Source organism: Rhipicephalus sanguineus, chromosome 5 (assembly GCF_013339695.2).
Source record: "Rhipicephalus sanguineus isolate Rsan-2018 chromosome 5, BIME_Rsan_1.4, whole genome shotgun sequence".
Lineage (NCBI taxonomy): Eukaryota > Metazoa > Arthropoda > Arachnida > Ixodida > Ixodidae > Rhipicephalus > Rhipicephalus sanguineus.
The window spans coordinates 208,084,683-208,105,655 of record NC_051180.1 but is presented as its reverse complement, the minus strand read 5'-3'; positions in this window follow the sequence as shown (position 1 = coordinate 208,105,655).

Sequence of the window (20,973 nt, the reverse complement as noted above, 5' to 3'; positions counted from 1 at the left end):
AAGCGCCCGTTTCAGTTTTGCAATTTTTAGTACAACGGGCGATTTTCGGCATCTGTTTGCTTGAATTATTTTTAGTGTTGATATAATGCAAAGGTCTGTTAGTTTCGAGTACAGTAAGAATATTTTAGATTTTTTACTATTCAAGACATCTTAATAAGGAATTCATTATTTTATTTAAAAATCATTTTCAAGTATCAGGCACCCTCATTGGCAGGTTCGATCAGCTTATGTTTGTTGTCAAAGTGCAACATAACACGAATTTTTGTACGTAAAAAAAGTTTCATCATTACCATGCCTGGTTTTCCCATTTTTCATACCTTTCTGTATCACAGCATACAATAATATTTTATATTTTTTTGAAAAATCAAGTGTTATGTTTTGCAGACCAGTTCGACTGGATGTGGAAGCCATATAAGCATGCTTTGTACATATGCTCGTACATGATGTTGTATATACATATTTATATGTGTGCACTAATTCTGATTCATTCATGATCCGTAATATGCAGCACAAGTGGGTGATGACCAAATTCGAAGATTCAGATGATCATACGAGGCTTACGCATGGATCACTGCAGATTACACTATTCGGGGTGTCTTTCCAACCAAGCCCTCCTTAAGTAAGACCGATTGCCAAACCAATATGAAGACGCGTTTGTGCAAATTCGGTAGTACACCCGAATTAATGACATCCGCAGGAACAATGCATGACGCCCTTTGTGACCACCTAAAGCTTCTGTTTCGGCCACTACACATGACGCGAAAGGAATCGTGTACACCCTTCCAACACCCATAAAAAGGGTGTTAGTACGAGCTAACACCCTAACACCCCATAAAATTTTTGCTGAACACCCTTTCTTAGGGTGTTAAATTAACCCCTAATTGAAGGGTGTAGTCAATAACACCCTAAGGGTGTCCGTCTGGCGACAAGCCGATTTACACCCTTAAGGGTGTAAAAATGTTTAGTGGGTTAACACAGTTACTGTCGCTGTTCACACCGACACTTCTAGACTTGTAAACATCAAAAATGCGGCAGCAGATTGCGGATGTAAACTGATAAGTACGTGCGTAAAAATGTAAACATTCACGGCTGCTGTGATCCAGAAAACTTGTGGCGGTTATGGCGCGCATGTATAAAAAAGTAGTGCTGGAAAGCTTAATGATTGGTTTGGCTTCTTTAAAACTGCATATATTTCTGCACATTCAAGAGGAAAACATAAGAACTGACAGCGACTTCACATAATATCACGTTCACTGCCATCGTGCCACCGTCATCCACCATGCTTCCATCCTGCCCGTCATCCAGCTTGTTCACGAAGTCATCCACCAAAAACATGTTTTGCTCGCCACATCAGCCAGCATTTTCCACTTAACACCAAAAGAAGCTCGCCACCACCACCACCCACCATCTGCCACCATTTTTTTCCACTCTCGCCATCATCAGCCATCATGACCACCACAGCTTTCACCATACCACTATTCTTTCCACCTTGTCCACTATTGTTTCCACCATGTCCACCAGATTTCCAGCATCCACCAACCCATGATTTTCAATAGGGTTTCATTGGTTTATTTCATCAATCAACGGCGTTTTGAACAAAATTTTTATTGTTAATCACACACAGGAGGAAATCTCACCAGGCACTACTTGGAGGTAAACAATGGCTGCTAATGGGAATGAGAGACAGAAGAAGTCGGCTTTTGCTAACACTTACACTTCTACTTCTACTAACGTTTCCTACTGGAACATGCCAATGGCTGCTAATGGGGAATGAGAGACAGAAGAATTCGGCTTTTAGTTAACGCGCACGCTGCGAATTTTTTATTGTTCATCAACGCACAGGAAAAATCTCCCACCGGCACCATCTTGGAGGTCAAGATCTGGTACTAGCGTTACGACTGGTTACGCACTACGACTACTACGACTACGAGGGACGAACGGTTGCCGCCTTAAGGAGCTCGCCCCTAAAAATCCTCGCCGATTACGATATTGCCTCATGCGAATCCTGAGCGCAGCTCTTTAGGTGTTTTAATATTGTGATAAACTGAGGCGCGACTGCCTTGCTATTCGGGAGACCGCGGAAGGCAGCACGCGGGCGTGTTCCACAACAACCGCCGCAGACAGGTCTCCGTCATGCAGCGCTTTATTTCCATATGCGGTATCGGTGAATGCCCTATACACGCATACCTTAGTGATGACGTCATCGGCGACCGCACGTTGGCGAGCACTACTGTGGCGCCGCGGGTGGCCGCCGCGTAACCTCTTGTCTCGCCACTGTTGTTCCCTCCTCCTCGCGCTCTCCTCACTATCACCGTCTTTCATCCTCCGCTACGCTCCGCGTTTGCTCTCTTTCGTCCTCGTTCGCTCTGCAGTTACGACGACACCGACGCCGCTCTACGCATGAACGGGCTCCTAAGAGCTGCGCTCTAAAAACTGAGTATATATACTCTAGCCCTTTTCCTATCAGTATAACGCAATGGTAGCAGCCGATGAAAACGTCCATGACGCGCGGGGATGAAGATGGCGCTACATCATGTAACTACACTCAGCGAGGGTTGTCCTGACATTGTTTTGATTCTGTAACCCTTTTTTAAAAGTTGAGTGGCATGTTTTACGTCGAATGGTAGGTTGACCACCATATAGTATATATGCTCACTGAGGTTACAGTAACGATAGTTACGCGCTGTAATTACTACTAAAATAGTTGCAGCTAAAACTCGAAGAAAAGTTGCGCAGGCACCAAGTTGTCAGGCGGTAATGAATGTTTAATAGCCGCTATGGTACCACAAACCTTACTCCACCGTGCAGCAGCCGCGGCGGCTTGGATCAACATGCTTCTCCACGTTGGAGTCTTTTATTTGTGGCTTGACATTGGATTTCTTGAACCTGCGCAGATTTTTAGCGAGCGTCTGCCTGGTCACCTCAAATTACGTCTTTCTAAAAGAAAGCGCGCGGCTACTGGAACATCACGCACGGATATTTTTTTGTCAGTGTTCGTTCTTTTCTGGCGGTTCTCTGAAAACTTGTATTTTGTAGGAAAGAAAAGCAAAACAGGAAGTATGTTCCTTTTCCGCACGGAAGAGAGTTATCTCGGGTGTCATAGGTCACCGCCAACAGAAACGCGTGGCGATTTTTTTTTTTTTTTTTTGCGCGTGAGACCAATGTCTTGCTTACGAAAGCTGAGCGAGAAACAGTATGAGGCGAGCGACGGGTAAAAAAGAACGCGAAGAAGGTAATGGAGGCAACGGGAAGCATCCCACCCCCGCCTCTAGTTTTTGAGTGCTTCGTCTCGTCTACGTCATTTTTTTTTTTTCTGTCTTTTCGGCGAGGCACACCGTCAAGCTGTTGCTGGCTACGTCTTCACCACAGCCTCTGGTCCACCCCGCTGTTCGCCGCTGGATCGTCGTGGACTCCAGCTGCGAAAAAAAAAAAAAAACAGTGAACGTGAAAGCACTTGTCAACCCTTCTTTCTTTCCACTCTCCTGACTTCCGCCTCACTTACAAGGCACTTGCTAAAAAACGCGTCTCTGACCACGAATGCACCCAGCTTCAACTTTCTTTTTTTCTTTTCCGGCACTCGTGTCACTCGGAGACCATTTGTCACTTGATTGTTTTCTCCAATTCTTTGACAGATGCATGAAAGGGTACGCGAACGGTTGACTCGGAGAATGTAAGGCCGTAATCTTTTATTCCATTTCCTGTTTTGTTTTTTTCGTTTTTTGACTTGCAGCAGCCATTGTCATTCGCCGTGCAGAGTCTTGAACAGCAAGGACAAGAACGTGAAAGATTATCTAGGCGTCTCAAAGCTCAGCTAACGCCTAAAAGCCTGCCACGACGTTTGGGAAGAAGATAAATGTTGTAGGAAGCGTGGACAGCTAAACTAAACCCTCTCTCACCCCCCCCCCCCCCTCTCCACGAAAAAAAAAAAATGACTTTCTTCTTTGACAGCGGTCTGTCTGATCGCTGCCGCCACTCGGTACAAGTGAACCATTTGCTGGTGTCCAAAGGCGTGGCTGCTTGGCTGTGTGTTCGTTTTTTTTTTTTTTTTAATTTCTTTTTAACCCAGCAGTTACGGCGGATGCTCCTCTTTTTTCCTCCGTTTCAAAGGAAACCGAGGCATAGCTCGACGGGGTTAACCGCTATTTTGTTTATATTTTCTTGAAGTGAGCAAGTGTGCCACATGACAACTTACTTTTCTTCTCTTTTCTGTCTCTCCCTCTCTTTCTTTTTTTGGGGGGGGGGGGGGGGGGGGCTAGTGCAATTGCACTGCTCGCTCAGAATTCGCAGAAGTCTCAAGCCCCATTTACCTCCCGACTAGCTCAGTTCCAGTCTGAAGTCCTCCACTTTTCGTCACTCGGGTGGAATTGGTTGGTGTGCAACCTGCATGGTCTTACAAGAATAAGAATCCCCTGCTCGCTTCCTGCCATAAAGTGTGTGCGCTCCTACGACGGTAAAGTCCGAGTTGTTTATGGTACAGGCGATAAAACGTAGTAATTCGTGGGTTAATTGCGAGTCTGCATAATTCGGTTTCCTGGTCACCGCTGCATTCGTCTTCGCTGAGAAGGTAAATATGGGTCCTCTTTTCTGCCGTTCCAGTGTGATGCGAGTGAAAGTGCGACATTTGAGCTCAGTACTGCATACAGACAGCAGATAAAGCTTAGCTTCTTAATTGGACACTGCAAACTCGAACACTCGTGTTTGGTTTATCTCGTCTTCTGTTTTCCTTGTTTCTTTTCGCATGATTTTTTTACGATGGAAGCAATATGTACCAACCACTTTGGTACCTTTTCGTTGTAGACATACTCTGAGGTGGAACTCTTCTAGAAAGTGAACTTCAACTCTGGCTTCTTTGTGTTTGACCGAATGTGTTCATAAGTCGTGGGACCATGTGCACGTTATGTGCGCATCTTCGTATACATATAGCAGATAAACCGCTGAACTCCACCTCAGTTCAACATAATTCAGAGACTGGGCCTCGAGTTTTCAGCAGTCTGATGACAGCGTTTGTCACCAAAGTCCCAGACATTACAAAAGTAGTAACGCGCCTGATTTGATCAGTGTACTTTTTTTTAATGTATTTGGAGCCGTGTGATTATCTAACTTGATATGCTTCGTAGCAACTGCAGTGTCGTGTATTCGTGTACTGTTTCTTGCTCTGTGTGCAAAAGAACGTTAATAACAACTTAATAGATAGCTTGCACGTGACGTCATTTCTTTCAGAAGCTGCGTCATGGACGCAGCTTCTGAAAGGAATTGGGAATTCACGATGGCGGCTTTGACGACAAACAAGGTGCGTCTATGTGAAAACGACGTGGCAGGAACGTCTCTGTGCTTGAATAATGAAATAACCTGCATGTTATGTTTTGATAACATGAATGTGACACCGGAAACGTCGCGTCCCCACATGCTGGCGCTCCAGCACGGCGCTTTCAGTGACGTCAGTGTAAGCCATTTATACATCTGTACGATGTATACCACCACAATCGAGGAACAAAAGATGAAGGCGACGTCACCAACCTTTTAATATGAACATGCGCGATTTTAGAACGCCAGGCAAAACGACTGCGTCGATTTCCAGATCGAGGCTCCCGGCTTCGTTTTCCTTTTCTTTTTATTTTCATTGATCACGATGCTCAAATGAAGTGCAAACGACCACTCGTTGTTCCCGTTAGCGAACGTGCGTGCAAAACTGTGCAGTTCTGCGCCCAGTGATCCACTCGATATTCTCCGCTGCTTCTGCAAATATACGCCGTGTCTGTTTCTGACTCTTACTTCTTCATATCATAGCACACACGCATTCACAAACAGACACGACGCGCACATAGGCACGCGAGCAAGCGCGCAATTGTTCCTCGTTGCTTTTCCGCCGATGGTTTGCCGCGCGCGCGCTATCGAGTCGCCGGGCCATCGCCCATTAACGCAATTGGGTCCCCGGGCACTCTGGCTACATCGGGCAGCCCGTGCTCCTTCTTGCATCGGAGGTTGTAAATCGAATTACGCTTATCGGGAATAATTATCGCCCCGCAGCGCAACCCCTCGAACCTCGCGCCTCCGCGCTTGCACGCAGCAACAGCGGCGATCGCGGAAAACCCTGGCGCACACGTCCTGCCTGTACGCGGCCACGCGCGCTGGCGCATATCCCTCCGATCGCCGCACGCACTGCGGGCGTCTCTATACAGGATGGCGATTCGCGTCGCTTGGAGCCGCGACGAATTTATTTATTTCGCCCCTTCGTTATCGCTGACCAATCGCAGTGACGAAACGGCTGTGCTGAATAAACAACAAATTAGCGCCCAACACGATACACACGCATCTCGATACACGGCACACGGCTTTCTGCTGAATAGGAAAAATAACGTTTCGTTCGGGAGCACAACGAAAATTCCCGTGGTGTCACTTGCATAAGACGACTCGAAGGCAAAATACGCCTTCTTTTTCACTTTCTTCTCAGCCGATTGCATTGATCCCATCCGAAAGCTTTCTGCGCCCAACGTAGTTTCGCACTGCCTCCGGGATCGGAGACATTGGAAGCTTTTTGCACCTCACGTGGTTTTGCAGTGCCTTCGGGATCGGCCCACCTTTGACCAAGTGACGATGTCAAGCGATGGTGTCATCATGTGTCATCACGTTATGTAACGCCATAGTGATGTCATGAAGACGTCTCAATGTTTGGCGAGCTGTGACGTTATGATGGCGCCATATGGTTACGTCATCAGGGTCTTTTGCATCACTCGTGTTGGCACCTACAGTCACTACAGTCACTTTTGGCGTTTGATAGTCACAGTTGGCATCTAGGCTTTCACGTTGAAACTGTCGTATACACATTGGAGTAGAATGAATTCAAGGGAAACGGAACGAATTCTTGAGGCTCGTAGTTTTTCTTTTCTTTTTTTTTGTGCTCTTGCTCCCGTTTCAAGAAGCCGCTGTGTTTTCCTTGAATTATGCGGAACCAATTAGGCCGACATTTGACATTGTTATGTGTACGAAGCTGCTAAGGAAGCCCGCGACGGTTTCTCAGTAACAGGGGTTCTCGGTTAAAGCAGAAATTTGTCCGTGTCCGGAGATTGAACCCGGCACCAACGCCGTTCCTATGTAGTTGCTCTTCGGCATGGATCTGAGCTAGCACGATTTGTTCGCACCTTTGTGCACGATAGGGTGGATTGGTGGACCTAGAGGTCCGTGAACATAGATTTAGTTGCATGTTAAAGAGCCCCAGGTGGTCGAACTTTCCAGAGCCCTCAAATACGGCGTCCCCCATAACCATGTGGCTTTGGGACCTAAAACCCCAACATTATTAAAGATAGAGTCGATAACACTTTTGTCTTCAATATTCCTCACAATGTGGGCTTTCGCAGAACTGATTTGCCACATTATTAATTCCCCGTTGTCCGCAACGTGACGGCACACCAAACAATAACGCATGGTCATCCAAAACGAAGACAGCTCACTCAGCGATTGGAGCACTGTATACACATGTTTCAGCGGCTTACCTCTGCATACTGGTTTAGCCATCTCTGACACGCTGACTAGCTGCGTGTCAGGATGTCACCACTTGCGCACGCCATATATGGTGGCCCGGATCATTCTGTTCGCACTCACCGAAAACGAAATCTGCGCTTTTCGCCATTTCACCGTGGAGTCATTATTCTACGAATAGTATGGCTTCGAGCATCGACGTATATAGTGTCACTGCTGAAAGCCGTTTTCTTCAATGCGCGACATGTCACCGCAGAATAACGGCATCACCGAAAAGCTCGTCCCTTCGCGCACGGTTCTCCCGCTGTCCATCGCTGCCATTTCAACGCCCAGTCCTAAATGGGAAAGAGTCCTCTATAGTAGCTACACTTAGTCCCGAATCCCGCGAGTCAAACAAACACCGCTTGCGAACAACACTTTCGCGGGCTCAACGCCGAAATGAGCCGCGAAGGAACAAATCCTGTCGGAAGAGCAACCGTGTATATATATATAGACCGCACCTCAGAGACAGTCGGGCGAATAGACATTTGCCTGCTTTTAGGCCGTCCGGCCAACTTGGGCAGGCAGGCACGTAGATTGGGTCTCGCCGAAGAAGCGGCGTCAATAGACTTAGCAGCTGATTCTCAGCTGATGCGGGTGATCAATAAGAGGGCGCCCATTCCTGGCCGCCGGAAGTCCATTACGCCGGGATGATCGCGATCAACGGCGGGAAAACTCGCGCGAAGCGAGAGGAGCGCTCTAGAAGACAAGGCCCTCCTTTTACGCCCTTCTCGCTCTCTCTTCTCCCTCGTTTTCTTTTTTCTTCTTCTTCCTCTTTTTCGCGTAGAGACAATTATTACTCGCAGCTTCCTGGGCGTGTGCCATCCTTCATGATGGCCGCTCCCGCGGCCGAGACTCCGCGAGCCGATCGATGCTCCAGAGTCGCGCAGAAAGCCGTGTCAAGGGCTGGGCTCCAATCTGCGCCTTCTACAAACGCCTCCACCCCCTCTCCCTCAACCCTTCACATTGTGCCGCCACCCTCTCCTTTCTTCGCGCTTCTCACTTGCCGGCTAGAACCTCGGAATTCGTACTCCCTTTCTCTCCTGCCATTTTACCCTCTCTTACAATACCATTCACGTGTTCTCGGCGATCGAGGATGACAACAGAGGATATAAAGGTTGTTCCTGGGTGAATGTAACGACCGGAATTTCAGATTCTGTGTATATACGAGAACGAAAAGACGATCGAATTTAGCGGGGCTTCCGTGCGACCTGATGTAACAGCGAAGTGGGTGTTATGAGGGACTCGGTATGTGATGCAATTGGAACACTGGCTCTCCTCTAGTGGACACGAATGATGCATTGTGTAGCCGTGCTTGCCACGCTCGAATATTGCGGCCGCGCTGTATAATAGCGTCGTATGATGAAATTGAAGATGCGTTTCAAAATGGTGGCTTTATTGAGAGGAAAGAATTCGTAAAGGGGGAAAGATGAGAGTAATCAACTCGTTTCACTCCGTTAAAAAAAAAAAAAGACTGATAGACGATGCTAGAGAACTATATTGATGCACGGCAGCCACTCACGCGACTGTAAAAATAGGGGGGGGGGGGGGGCGCAATGGAAGGAAATAATCGAGACAAACATACGAGAGCGGCCGTCTTATACTACGCGTCTCTGTCCGTGTGTTCCTTAGCGTTGCTCCCCGAAAGTACGATCATTAACCAACTCGCCGAAGCCACGGTTCTGCAGAAATGAAATGTGCACGGAATTTTCGTAGACATCATCTCATAACAGTTGATATGAGAGGGCATCTGCACAACATGTGCTTCCAAAAGTTGCCACTAAACGAAACGACCTGACGGGGTAGGGAGCGCATAGAATACATGTTAGCGTATTTGAGGCGTGAGGTGTGCGTCAGCTAAACTATGGTTTCATTTTTTTTTTTTGCTGCTTCCTTGGCAAGAGCCGCATTAAGAAGGATCAATATTTTTGTATTTTTTGTTTCGTTATTTGTTTTCTGTTCGTCGGGATGCACATTATCGCTGTAAACACACTGTGCTACGACAGTTCTCTTGAAGAGTGCATGATCGCGAAAGAGATTCTTAATTAGTTTTCTAATTGCTTTTTCCGTTTAGTTTTTTTATAATTGTTGTAGCCTTAGAGTAATTGCTACTAGAGCACTGCATGGGCCGGAATTCTCGGCCCCGGCCCGGAGCTCGTTAAAGTTTACCCGCCCGAACCCGGCCCGGTGACTCAAAGCCAGACCCGGGCCCGGCCCGGCCCGGCCCGACCGCAGATCGGGCCCGACAGGGGCCCGAGCCAATAATCTAGGTGGTGTTGCTCGAACATGGAATCGACAGCGAGGCGTTTTAAGTATATGAAATATCTACGCTTTGTTGGCGCATGCTTCGCTAACAATTATACTTTAACCTACGGTTTTTTCTTGTAAAAAGGTGCTCACCGTGGAAACAGTTGAGCGGGGATATTGGGTACGATGAACGTTCGTTCGGCAGAGGTATAATGTACCTATTTTTTTCTGCACATACAATGGGGATCACCAAGAGCGTTTTGTAGCAGATATTGTAGCAAGGAAAGTGATTTGCAGCATGCTTTCAGTTTCGATAGGGAGCGCAATAAAAACAGAGGAGACAGGGAACAGTATACGCTCTCTTCTCTTTGTTGTTATTGTGCTCTCAGTAAAGTTTCGGGTCCTTTACCCGTGATCCGATAATCGCGTTTCAGCCAGAGGCTGATCACCAGGCTTGTGAAGGTTCGTCACCGAGGTGCCCCGTCAGCGACGGTCGTGGTGGCGATTTGCAGGCAGAGGCTCGGAGATGATGGAGAATTAAAGCAGTTTATATACAGATGGTTACAAAAACAACATATTTACAGCATATTTACAAAGTCAGAGCGTCTACGTTGGACATAGCCCACACCTCGGGAGACCCGAGTACTGCCTCGCAGTAACACCGCCCTGCTCAGACTCACCTACTTTCCCCGGTCGGCCTCTTTTCCTCCTTCTCAGCATCCCTTTCCTCAATGCGGCCACGTGGTCCCGCCAACTCTGGCGCGCCAGTTCCTAGAACCCATGCGGCCGCACCCGCGGAGGGAAAAGCGCTCCACCGAAGGGATGACGTTACACAGTGTTCCAAATGAGGTCACCTCCCGAGTTGTTTTCGCGGCAGCCCGCACTCGGGGGAGGGGGGGGGGGTGCTTTCAAGAAACGACGCCGGCACGCCGCAACCGGCCACCGACTGCCTTCCCTCGGCGCCGACTTGACCCGTTGACAGATGTCTGTAAACCCCACGCCGTCCCTCTGTTTGCGTGGGGCACGGTGCCGGCAAACTGGCGCCAACGGCCCTCCCCAAGCTCTCTGTTTTTTCCCGAACCTTACACGCCCCCCTTAAGCTTCACATAAGAGGCCGACGCGTCTTATGGGAACAACAATGAAACAAAAAAAAGGTTTGGGAAACCTTAAGTCCTCCGTACTCGGCTAAGGGTTAATGGCCCTTCGCAACGCTAAACATGTATGCACCACGACACTTGCGTCAACACGCTCTCGATTTTCCACAAGAAAAAAAAAGGAACATGGCAACAATGTCTAACGTTGCGTTACGCGGCAATAAACACAGTGGGCCAGGGTCTCCAGTTACAGGGGAGACCCGGCGAAGGTAAACAACAAAAAATAACGTTCATGTACGTCCGTCCAATAACCGTCCACTGCGCACACACACTTCCACCTCGCAGTTTGTGGGTGACACGGTTTCAGAGGCGTGCAAAACGCGTGCACAAAATGTCAACCGCGGCACGGAGTTCACAGACTTAGTTCCGTACTGCTGGTGCACAAAGGGGAGCACTCCCCCCTCCCGCCGACTGCCCGGCACTGTTACTCGGATACCGCCATGCATTTGGCACGCGCAACACCGGACCCTCGTTGACATGGGCGCTGCCCTTTCTGTGATGTGCAGAACGTTCTAGCCCTGGAGCGCCAGCGACTACCGCGTTATCTTTGCCCCGTCGGCGTCGCCAACGGTGTCTGCCGCGGACCCTACCCGGTCCCTTCCGCTTAGGGAACATTTTTCCGGAGCACTGATCGTCGAACGCTAACACGGCCTCGCTCACTCGAACCCTCGACGGCTTCGCCCGCATATCAGGCTGCGGTGCGTGCGCGGTCTGTTGTCTAACTCTATCCGCCTCCTTGAGCAACTTCCACGCATCCTCGGACAACAAACAGTCAGTGCGTGCCCTTAGTTTGTCCGTCAGCGCGCACAACACCGGCACTGCTGCCTTACCGTCCGCGAAGATTACTGGGCCACGCGCGAGCGCCAGCGGCAGCATTGTCAGCCTTGCACGTACCTCTTCCCCGAACGCGGAGATCAGTGTAATTGACCCGTGCGGCTGCACAAGCTCCGGCGGGACTACGCTCTCCCGGACGACCGTGACGTCAGTGCCCGTGTCAAGAATGGCGCGAACCCCAACGTCTCCGCAACATAATCCGATGGGCTCGCGTTCATGCCCTCCTGCAACTATCGCCGTCGCCGATACGCGTGCGGACAAACCTATCCTCTCCTGAGAGCCAGACGCCGCGGCGTCGCGATTTTCCGCTCGCGGGCAATCCGCCTTCAAGTGTCCATGCTCACCGCATAGGAAGCAACCCCGCGCCTTGTGGGCTCCCGCGCTAGTGGTTTAGCCCGATCCTTTGGGCCCGTGGTCATTGTATCAATGATTTTGCGTTCCGACCTTTTCACACCACCGTTTTCGCCTTCCGCTTCCTCAAATGTTACGACTAACGCCGCAATTTCGTGGGCCTTGCGCCAGCTCCCTCCCTCTTGGAGCGTTACATATTTTAAGGCGGCCTCCGACAAGCTGTCTTTCATCTGGTCCGCGGTAAAAAGGTCGACGAGCTCCTCAAAGGTACTCACGCCTCTCGCCTCCACGTAACAACGCAAGTAGCTCTGCAGCCTGGTCGCGAACGCGCGCCACCCTTCTGCCGCTCGCTTCTTCGCCCCATGGAACCGGCGGAGGTATTCTCCTGCGGAAAGCTTCATTTCCTCGAGTACCGCGCCTTTCAGTACCTCGTAGTCCCTATGCTGTGGTGGTGCCAAGCGCGTCGACAAAAATGGGATTTTTTCCGCGACCAATGGAAAAATAATCTGGCCCCACCAAGCTTTTGGTACTTCGTACCCTTCCAGCGCGCTCTCGGCAGCCTCAAACCATACCGGGACCTCGGCTTCCGTCGGGAACTTTGGCAGCACGCTGCTAATCAATTTTGAAAAATGTCGCATTTCACCGTGGTTCTCCTGCCCTCCGTTACCGCGCGGGGTCGGCCCGGAGCCACGTTGTTCTCTTGCAATTTCCAGTTCTAACTCTCTCAATCTGATTTTCATTTTGAGAACTTCTACTTCTGAATGGCTCTCTGGCTCCTCCAGACCGGTGACCTCGTTTCCGACCTCCTCGTTGTCGCTAGCGTCGCCCATGCCGCTGGTCGTGCGTCTGTCTGGATTTAGATAGGCGAACCGTGTTTCCATTTACACCCCTACCTAGCCTAATCCGAACACAGTGCACAGGCCCAGGCGGAAGAAGAAGAGCACTCACCCGTCGAGACGACCGCTGCGTAGCTCCTGTCCTCCCTTCCGCGCTGGTTTTGCTGTAGCCCTTCGCTTCGATCCGCCGGCGCCCGGTAGATGACTTGAAGAAGCGGGCCAGCCGACTCCCACGGCTGTCTCCTGGCGTCCTTAGGACCCTGGTCCCCGTGCTGCACTGCTTTGCTGATGCCGCTGCTTTCTCTCCGCCCGCGCCGAGTGCTCGACACGGAATCTTGACCCGCTGCCGAAGCGTTGCCTCCCCTTCACGGCCTGCTGAATCCCTTCGCCGTCGCGAGATGCTTGAAGAGATCCCACCGCTGCCACCAGTAAAGTTTTGGGTCCTTTACCCGTGATCCGATAATCGCGTTTCAGCCAGAGGCTGATCACCAGGCTTGTGAAGGTTCGTCACCGAGGTGCCCCGTCAGCGACGGTCGTGGTGGCGATTTGCAGGCAGAGGCTCGGAGATGATGGAGAATTAAAGCAGTTTATATACAGATGGTTACAAAAACAACATATTTACAGCATATTTACAAAGTCAGGGCGTCTACGTTGGACATAGCCCACACCTCGGGAGACCCGAGTACTGCCTCGCAGTAACACCGCCCTGCTCAGACTCACCTACTTTCCCCGGTCGGCCTCTTTTCCTCCTTCTCAGCATCCCTTTCCTCAATGCGGCCACGTGGTCCCGCCAACTCTGGCGCGCCAGTTTCTAGAACCCATGCGGCCGCACCCGCGGAGGGAAAAGCGCTCCACCGAAGGGATGACGTTACACAGTGTTCCAAATGAGGTCACCTCCCGAGTTGTTTTCGCGGCAGCCCGCACTCGGGGGAGGGGGGGGGGTGCTTTCAAGAAACGACGCCGGCACGCCGCAACCGGCCACCGACTGCCTTCCCTCGGCGCCGACTTGACCCGTTGACAGATGTCTGTAAACCCCACGCCGTCCCTCTGTTTGCGTGGGGCACGGTGCCGGCAAACTGGCGCCAACGGCCCTCCCCAAGCTCTCTGTTTTTTCCCGAACCTTACACTCTCTATTGAAATTTAAAGCATGCTCTGACGACAAAGCCAATCGTGCACCCTTCTGGATATGTAACACCTGTCTTCAACATACCTTGCCACAGGAAGAGAAATAGAGGGAAAAAAAGCCAAATTTATTACCTTTCTTTCAAGTACACTAACCTAGATAAAAATTATAACGATCCGTGTGCGCCACGTGTACTTCATATTCGTATAAGCAGCCGAAAGGAAGAAATAACAATTTGTCATAGCATCGTTATGATATATCGCATCACTGCTAGTATATACGGTCTATAAGGTTTTGTGGCATAGTTTATAGTTTATTTCTTCACATGTTCTTGTGCTAAATATCCAATTATCAGGGGATTCTGCCTTTTAGCATGTCATGCGCTGTTGCACCACATATCCTGGCGCGCTAAAATTTGTTGCACTGCTTTCGCTAGCCGCAGGGGCGCACATCTGCCTTACGAATTCTGAAGGCGTGGGCAGTCGTTGTTCTTAGCTTCCACCACTGGAGCTAGTTTAGAATGTCATTGTGGACCTCTGCAGAATGAACACAGCTGTCCAGCTCATCCCTTCATTTCTCTCGTTCCCGAACGTCGTGCCACTCTTCAATAGCATCTATAAAACTCCTCTTTGAGGGCTTCTACTTGCAGTTTTCAGCAGTTCATGTTATGCATGGTTTGCACCGTGCTCTTTTTTTTTTCTATATTACAATGGTGTATGCCTTCCTAACGATGCTGTACCGATAGAAGGTGGCCATTGGAATACGCGGGTAGGACTGGCAGGAGGTGGACGAAGTGATTTCGCTCCAGTTTGATAAGGCGCGAATAAGCTTCTCGACGATTACTCATTGAATTCATATGGTTCGAGCTAAGGGGACATCATCCGGCACGGAATTCGTAATCGTTTTTTTTTTTTCAAGCCAGATACTTCGTCACGTCACCTATGCTGTTCCTGCATATTCCAGAACTGTTGCGGCAGCATCATGTAGCTCTCGCACTATATATTGCAGGGGTCTCAAACACGCGGCCTGCGCACCTCTCGCTAGCGGCCCGCGGCCCCCACATGACTGTCTTCGTCTATTTGTTTTTAATTTTATTTATACGTACCTTCTTGAGCTACACAGGTATGACAGGTCTAAAACATTTTTTTTTTTTTTCGTGAGGCACCCCCTGCGGTCACCATGCGTTGATACATAACCGTGAAACAACATGTCAGAATCGGCGTCCAGGTTTTCGTCATTTTGAAGATAGCTATCGATATGTTGTAGGAATCCTGCCGCCAAATCCCCTTCAGAAATAACCCATACATGAGCTGCGGGAAAGGTCCTTCCTCAAATGACAACCTTAGCTGACGTTTTCTACAACCTATGCCCCCGCGCGCCTACCTTCGGCACCTTGTCCTGGCCGTCGTGGGAGTAAATTTTCGTCAATGCGGCCCAACGGAGGTGACTTTGAGACCCCTGATATAGCGGAGCAAGACGAAAGCTAAGACATTACCAATGTGGGCACACAAAGCAGGCTGGGCATGTCCATGTCGTGTCACATGACCACTGGGAGCTGTGGCGGAGCGATGGTAAAAGAATGTGTCTTTATAGGGATTCTATTGTAACGAGATTCCGCGCAGTACTTTCGCTTTAGTGGAGGGCTGGAACTTTCAAGAACGTTTCCCCGCTTTGGAACTCTGTGATTGCGCTTGTGATGATAAGTTAAAGGCATAAATTTATTATATTACATTTATTACTGCGATTAAAAAATAACATTTGGGATATAAAATCACAACAAATGCAAATGAAGCACAGACTAGCGAGATGTTATAAGCGCCTGATCTATCTAACTTAGCTCGCCCGTTTGAGCTAATTCAAGTAGCCCCATGTGCAAGAAGCAAACGAAGTTCAGTACTTGTACTTCATAAACTTCCCCAAATACCCTGCACCACATATAGAAAACGTTTTTTCGGGACATAATTTGGAACACGTATGTAGGCACTACGTATGTGGAAGAAGCTTGAAGGGACACTAAAGAGAAAAACGCTTTTTCTATTATCAGTAAATTACTCTCTTACAATTCCAAAATAACCACGCTCGCCGCGACAAGACTCTTCGTAAGCGTGAAAACGCGCAAAAGAGAAATGCGAATAGCGAAGTCACCTGGAATTTCGCGCAGCAAACACCGTGACGTCAGAGATTCTGACGGCGTCTACTGGGGCCTACGTAGTTCCTAATCGGTAAAAAAATGCAGTACATTGACATCTGAGGAAGTCATAGACTTAACAAGCCAAGTTTCAGGAAATATCATTGAGCTAATGTCCCTAAAATACGACAAAAATTAAGTTTGAAATCAATGACGTCGGGGCAACATTAAAAAATAGAACTTTGACCTTGATTTTCTCCTGAATAAACTTATGATGGTGAAATTAACGACATTCGAGTTCTCAGAGTATACTTTATCAGTCTAAACCGATTCATTGTTTCCATTTAGTGCCCCTTTAAGAACTGAGCAAAGTCCAAGCCCGGCCCGACCCGAGCCCGCCACCTCAAACCCGGGCCCGGCCCTAAGCCCAAAGCTTCAGACCCGAGCCCGGCCCGGGCCCTCCGTGAAAACTACTTTACCCGGCCCGGCCCGGCCCACGGGCCGGGCCGGGCTCGGGTTTTCGGGTAGGCCCGAGCCCGTGCAGTGCTCTAATTGCTACTCTCAAAGAGCGCACAATGGCTTTCAAGAAACAGCAGGTATACTATAAAACAAATGCTGGTTTCAGACATACCTTCAGAAGCGACTGCACTGTTTGCGCCATATATACCTGGAAGTTACTACTGTGAGGCGAATTCTGAATATCGGCTGTTTACTTCTCATCCTGAACAAACGACTAACGAAAATAGAACGCTAAAGTACTGGCGTTGCTTTACCCACTAGTTTCAAATAACGGCCCACGTAATCATTATCTCTGTGTTCTAGTTCACCTATGAAGGGATAAAGTGAAACAATTCAGGTGACGCAACAAAATGTAAGCCTCGACCAGCAGTGTTCTCAATGGCGACGTCATTGCGCAGCTATGCCATAACCGCCTTGGAAACCAGCCCAGCGCAGGCACATAAAATGTCGTCGTTAACGTTACTACTGCAAGGACACTTTCTGTTGGACAGGTGAACAGCACTGCCAGACGCCTTTGGGGGACAAACACCACCCTACGTATACAGATGGAATCTGCCCATTGGCGACCAAGTCCATACAACATAATAAGCCGTTTTCGAGTGTCTCACGGCGATACTTCATTTCCTGCCGCTCAGTCTCGGTTCACTATGGTACGTGCAGTAGGCCTAACTTTTTTTTCCTTCTGTACGATATAGCCAAGCGTCGTGGCTGACGTTGATTTGGCCCGCACGTTTCTGTGAAATAATTATAGGTAATAAGGCACACATCTGTCGGGAGGTGTACATTTATGCCAGGCATTCGCTTATATAAACTTTTATCTCTGTTCACCACTACGCAAGCGCTCGCCAAGCACGCTTTTGCTAACATTTGTATGCACCGTCTTATATAAGTTATCTTTCTGTGCGCAGTACTTCGTCTTGTGGGCAAAGTGCATGGTCACTCGATGGTTGTTCTTTTTTTTTTACGTTCCCTTTCAGATGTATGCCATGAATATATGAATTTGTACGTAAATCTATTGACCCGGTATCACATGGCTTATGGCATAACCAAACGAGAAAATAAACTCGTTTTATTGACACGCAATCTTTCGTGCAGGGAAACTCCTCGCATGTTCCTCCACGATTAGTGTAACTCTAATGACACAATGATACAAATGTAGTCATTTTAACCTTCATCGCGGACGAAGCATGATCAGCTCTTGTGCGCCATTCAGTACCTCTCATGTCGCTCTATGAGGGCGCAATGTGCGTCTTTCGAGGCAGGAATGGTAATCATGGCAATGTATAACATGTTTAGTACAGCGCGTAACGACAGACACAGGGGAAAATAGAAGGGACACGGATGCGTGCTACCATGCTACCATGCCTCTAACATGCGGCCTTACCAACTAGCCAAACTTACCCGCCACAGTGGTCTAGTGGTTATGGTGCTCGACTATCACCCGAAGGTTGCGTGATCGAATCCCGGCTGCGGCGGCCGCATTTTCGATGGAGGCGAAAATGTTCGAGGCCCGTGTACTTAGATTTAGATTAACCACGATTTAACCACAGGTGATTTAACATAGATTTAACCACAGGTGGTCAAAATTTCGGGAGCACTCCATTACGACATCCCTCATAATCATATCGTGGTTTTGGGACGTTCAACCACAATTATTACTATAACGAGCCCAACTTTCAGTCCTACTGCAACCAATGTAATGTTCTCAGTTGTCAAATGCATATCTCCACATGAAACAACTTTTGAAAATGCGCGCCGGGGAACTCATATGCTGTTAAAACTTTTTTGCCTCTGGTTTACTTAAACAAATGTTATAAACGTTTCTCCACACTCTTAATAAGGTTCTGGTTAAATGCCAGTTATATCTAGGAAACCAGACGAACAATGTTCGGTTTCCTGGCTTATCTAGCACTTTAAGCTTGACCCGATTATGAGTGCACCCTTCCTGCGCATGTCTGCGTGCACATGAAGGACCATCGCGAAGCCAAGCACGGTATACACGCAAACACGCAAGTGGGGCACCGCTGTTTGAAGCAACGACCCGCGTCTGGTGTTTATCAACGTGTCAACGTTGGCGCGGAAGTTTCGATGAAGCCCAAGAATATTCGTCTAATTATCATTTATCCGTCATGATCGGCAAGCCAGCGCCAATGTATAACCATAGCTCCCTGCCTGATTCTGACGGATTTTTCGTTGATTTGCATTTGCCTTTTGGACACTCGTGTGCCGATGACGGCGTTCGCATAGGTGGCTGATTGTCTTTGGTTTGATGATGATGATGATGATTGTGGTGGTGGTTCTCAAGTAGAGCTAGGGACAAACGGTTTTAGCCTTCCTTTTATATCTCTTTCTGCTTTTTCTGCCCTTTCACTATAAACTTGGGATGGTTGCAGTAAATGTTCATCCATCTTTAGTTGTTCTTTGCTTTCAAACAGAGTGTTCTCTTGACCACGCTCTTTGGTTTTCAGAACAGGGGGCTTTACCCTTTACACCAGTGCTCTGCAGTGAAGTATAGCCACAAATTAAACGTCTCGCTTTTTTTTTTTCTTTGTTAGGGTCATGTGGGTAGTACTTTAGATGTGATGTCAAGTAGCACGTCTCAAGTTAGAATTACTGTTGGAACTGAACTGTGCCGAGTCCTTTACAGCGCTCTCGGGTTTTTTTGAAGCGGGTATAAAATCGCCGCATAGTCCACGTACTATGGTATCACGCTTGCAAAACCACGGAATAGAAAAGTGGAAAAGAGCAAAATAATTAAACGTCTGCGTCTGAGGTGTAATTTCTCTTGTCTTGCTTTCTCAAGAGTATGCTTTTGTGTTCTATTTCCAGAGCCAGCAAACAATGTGTGATTTTTTAAAGGAGCGCTGTTACTTGAACGCGCGTTATTTACGTAGCTTCTCCTTCACGTCAGCATCACGTTGACCGTGAGAGTATAAAAAAAACCAAAAGTTGTTTTTTTTTTTTTGCTTGAGGGGAGGGGGGGGGGGGGATGTAGTAGTTACGGGAGTTGTGTGTCCATTAATCGCCTTGGTTGCGTCTGGTTGCCCATGTATGCAGCTGTATAGCCACTGGAGGGCATGACTGACGAAGAGGTCCTCTTACCTGACGGGAGCATGTGCTTGTGCCTTTCACACTTAGCTGAAGTAGCTGCCGCTTCTTTCTGTCAAACTAGCATATAAATTTCATTCCATCACTTACCCGTTCCGTCAAACCTTATGCCAAAAAAGATGCACATGTGACTACTATTTATTTATTTGTCGATCGCTCATCAAGAGATTATATATCGTCCATTCTGTTTATTGTTGTGGCGTACTATCTATCTATCTATCTATCTATCTATCTATCTATCTATCTATCTATCTATCTATCTATCTATCTATCTATCTATCTATCTATCTATCTATCTATCTATCTATCTATCTATCTATCTATCTATCTATCTATCTATCTATCTATCTATCTATCTATCTATCTATCTATCTATCTATCTATCTATCTATCTATCTATCTATCTATCTATCTATCTATCTATCTATCTATCTATCTATCTATCTATCTATCTATCTATCTATCTGTCTGTCTGTCTGTCTGTCTGTCTGTCTGTCTGTCTGTCTGTCTGTCTGTCTGTCTGTCTGTCTGTCTGTCTGTCTGTCTGTCTGTCTGTCTGTCTGTCTGTCTCACATCACAAGAGAGTGAGGTACCGCAGCGGGTCACATGCACAGCGCTAAATTACGAGAATTCTTTGAAAGCCCGGTTGCCTAAATATTACCTTCGCGGCAATACAAGTCCAGATGGTTGAAATTCTGTTGTGTCAGCACTTCCCACTGCTGTGTGTTATCAAAAGCGCACCTCATACGCTTTGGGCCCACCGGTCGCACTCCTGCATTTTGCACTACCGCGGCTCGTCCTTCTAAAATATCATTGTCGTTCATCTTCCTCTAAAACCCAATTTCCTTTTTTTTTTTTAGTTTGCGATGCTTTAGCAGCATTAGTGACTTCAATGTTTCTCACTGCACCGATCACACTGCCCTGTCCGAGTGCCATAAAACGAAAAGTGCTACAAATGTCGACGCCATGGCGTGTTTGTCAGCCTCCGCCCGGTGATAGCCACCCGGAAAGAACGAGAACAATATAATATAAGAAGAGACATGAAAAGCAAGGTTGGGAAGACCCCGGGTGAACAGCGTCCCGGGATCGAGGCATGGGGGACGGCTAAGGGCACGCCGGCGTCACAGCGGAGCGCGGCCGTCCAATCAGCGCCTGTCA